This window comes from Chinchilla lanigera, unplaced genomic scaffold (genome assembly GCF_000276665.1).
Source record: "Chinchilla lanigera isolate Chin_1 unplaced genomic scaffold, ChiLan1.0 scaffold00021, whole genome shotgun sequence".
NCBI lineage: Eukaryota > Metazoa > Chordata > Mammalia > Rodentia > Chinchillidae > Chinchilla > Chinchilla lanigera.
In genome coordinates, this window is record NW_004955422.1 from 22,271,482 (window position 1) to 22,275,360 (window position 3,879).

Here is a 3,879-nt window from a genome sequence, read left to right on the forward strand (position 1 = left end):
ATTAATCATGTAATTAAAATGCAGGAAGGATTTTTCAGAGGAATCACATCTGATGAGGCTGTTTTGTCTTTTTCTTGGACTTACATACTGAAAACTATAGGAATGTCATAGGAAAGACACCTATAAAATTGAAAACAGAAAGAACTATACAGCTTGATTTAAAAAAAAAAAAATACCAATTGCCTGCAAAACCAACCCAGCGTGAGAGAGAGACAGAGACAGAGAGAGACAGGTTGAATGTGGAGGCCGTAGCTTTGGTGACAATTAGAACCAAATTTTAGATCTGCCGCTGATCCAGACCTAATCAGTTTGCTCATGTCTCATGTTCTCATTTATTTGCAGAGCTTTAAGTTTACAGCTTCCTCTTCACTCATGGCACACGTGACAAACACCTATTCCTCTTCACCTGCACTGTGTTTTCCTTCTATTTCTTTGTCCAGTTCGCCCTCGGGCAGCTTAAGATCCTCATGGACATCACGGTTTTGGTGAGCAGGGAAAGGCAACCATCCTGAATGCATTTCCATTGATAATCCTTCCTTTTACTTTTTGGAACATCTACGTTGTGAGTAGAAGGGCAATCACGTTCATATATGTTCCCTGTGAAGATATCAATTCCAACAAGGTGCACTTTGGGATGGCTTCCCTTTCCAGTTGTGGAAGTTGTCACCTCCACTATTTTGCATGTCATCCTTCGAGCATCAGGAAGCCGTTTTTTTGCACAGGGCAGAGCACTGCACAGGATAAGTGCTGGAAGCCCCATCATCTCCAGTAACGAACTTAATTTTTCCCACCATGCTGGGCTGGCGGGATGGTCATTTTTCCGTGGGAACTTTCAACAGGCAGAGAGTGCCTCTCCCCTGCATACCCAACAGCAGCCACAGGCGCTCCCTAGTCTTTTAACGCTTTTGGTTCTGATTGAATAAACTTGATGTGGGAGTTTTGAGCAACTAATCATGAAATACAACTTTAAAGCAGAAACTAGGAAAGAACAAAATCAGGGGTGTGTGTGTGTGTGTAGGCGGTGAGAATTGTACTCAATAATTGTACACCCAATTTTGTATCCACCTCTCAATTTTGACATCTATTCCAATAACTTTCAAAGATTTCACATCTTTCAGTCTACGGTGGAAGAACTCAAGGCCCTTAAGTGCACACAGAGCAATTCCCTGAGGATCTTGCAGTTGATCTGGGAGGGCCTTAGATTCTGCATTTCCCACAAACTCTGAGGTCTTGCCCCAGCGCTTCTGAAGGGAATATGACTTTTTTATTACTTATTATTTTAATTGTACATTTTTATATGTTACAGTGTGAAAATTCATAATAATATGCAATGAGAAAAGCAGCTAATACTTCTCTACCTCCTTAAACATTTAAAAAAAATTTGATTAACCTGTACTAATGATATCTCTTTATGGGGTACAGTGTGACATTTTGTTGTATGTATACAGTCTGTGCTGATCAAATCAAGATGATTAATGTTTCCATCTCCTTATCATTTCCTTTGTTTGGAGCCTTCTGGTACCTCTCTCCTAGTCACTCATAATAGTGGCCAAGATTTAGAGTCAGACGGAACTTTGTACCTGTTATGCTTGTATTCAGGTGCATGTAACTGATGGTTCCGGCACCAACAGTGAAAGGTTCCTTTTTCTCACATCGCAGTAAGCCTGGTGACTGGCAGGTGAGCTGTGTGTCATTTCCACGTGCCTCAGGGCCCTGAAGTGTTTTTACCATAGTTTCCTTTGCTTTCTTTTTCCTGTAACTTTCTTCTCAGACTTAGCATAGTAGCTGCCCTTGTAGGCATCACAGTCCTTTGTCAGGAAGGTGAACAGGTTGTGTGTGCCTCCTCGCATCAGGAAACCACAGCCATTGCAGAAGCCAGACTTTTACTTTCTCTCAGACTGTTGCCCCCAGAGTGATGGCACCTGACCATGTTTAGCTTCAACAGAACTTTATAAGTTTTTTTTTTTACATAAGTACGCAAATAACCCCCTACGTACGATGTTCCGCTTACAAGTTTTCAGCTTTGCAATGGTGTGAGAGGAATAAGCATTCAGTAGAAACCCTATTTGGAATTTTCATCTTTTACTGGACTAGCCATGTTCTATCCTGTCCTCTCACCATACCTGCTGGAAGATAGCAGTGAGACACAGCTCCATGGAAAAGGGAAGCAACCAGTAATCTAAAGTGTACTGTAGTGCCAGGTTTCCTTTCCTTTCCCTTCCTTTCCTTTCCTCCCCTTCCCTCCCCTCCCCTCTCCTCTCTTCTCTTTTCCCTTCCTTTCCTTTCCCTTCTATATGTGTACATGAGATCTTTTATTTTTTTTTTTTTTTTTTTTTGCTTGTTTGTTTGATTTTTTTGGTACTTAGAATCAAACTCTGGACCTTGTGCTTGCCAGGCAGGCACTTGTGTGGCTGAGCTATATCCCTGGCCCCATGAGATCTTTTAACAGTTTATTATAAAACAGACTTTACTCAATCATGGCTAATGGAATTGATCTGAACTGAGCATATAAGGTAGGTTGGGCCAAGATGAGATTCTCTGTAGGTTATTATTCTGTAGGATATTTGTAGTGAAAAGCAGCTAAGCAATTTCTATTATATTAAGCTTCAACATGGACCCCTAAGAATAACTGAACATATCACAGCAGTCAGAGAGAAAGGATGCCAAGTATTTACTTAAAACATTTCCAGTTTTCCCAAACACCAAATGGTTTAATTCTTTCAACCAGCCCATTAATAAATCTGCTATCCAAAAATGTGGGGCTTAGCTTGGCGGTATTTGATTATTGAGTGTACAGAATGTCTTTCCCCTTTAATCAAAACACTTCAGGAGTGAAAGAGGCGCCAGGCAGTGGGACTGTCACAGACTAGGATGGGTTCATTATTGGTGTGTCTTCACCCGACTGCTGAAACAGGTCCTGCTTCCCACCGCACTTGGTTCTGAAGACTCCTCCGAAAAATCCTTTCTCTGGCTTGATTCTTTCCTCATCTGATGGCAGCAGGAGTCTCTCGTTCTGTCAGGGGGCAGCTGAATTCAACCACTCCTGCCTCCAGGAATCAGTCAAAATGTTTCTTTGTGCACATAAACCTCCTCAAGTCTCCCTTAATAATTACATTAAAACTGACTACAATTACTGGTATTCACAACAGTGCAAGTACGATAATTTTTATGTCCACTTTTTTTTAAAAAAAAGAGCTGCCTTAGGTAGAATGCTCTGATGTTCAGAAAAGTCATACAGACTTTAGAAAATAAAGTCAAGATTGGCTTTATAATGTCACACTAAAATGTTGTTACTAAGTTCATCCAAGCATTATTTCATCCTCTGGACATAGGAAGTTCTTATTAGTCACTTACTGTTGCTGTACCAAAAGACCAGAAACTTGATACTTTATAAAGAAGAGAGGTTTCTTTAGCTCAGTTTTGGAGGCTAGAAGTCCAAGATTGGGCAGCCTTCTATGTCCCTGTCTAGTGAGGGGCCCCTCAGCCACCCTCAAGGTAGAATAGAAACAGAAGTAGAAACTGCCTCCTGAAGAAGAGACTAAGTGTGTGCAGCAGTCCTCATTTTATGATAATCTACTTATGATAACTAATTCAATGTAGGATATCAGCATCAATCCCTTCTGCAGGTGCCACCGCAGGGATCTACTTACCTGGCATCAGGCCCCACCCTTGTCTATTCCACCATCTCAACATCTCCAAACTGAGGACCAAGCCCACAATACAGCAGCTTTTGGGGGACAAACCACATGCAAACCTTAGCAAAAGTGTGCTATTTATTGTTTTATTCTGCCTCTTATTATTAATTTTTATATTTTATTTTATTTTAGTTTATTTTTGGTCCTGGGAATCAAACTCAGGACCTTGCTCTCACCAGGCAGG

General features: G+C 41.1%; 1 pseudogene; it reads right to left on the minus strand.

Moving 5' to 3' along the window:
• Window positions 1-332: 332 nt before the first annotated feature.
• Window positions 333-794, minus strand: LOC102005606 (annotated as a pseudogene).
• Between the last annotated feature and the right edge of the window lie 3,085 nt (window positions 795-3,879).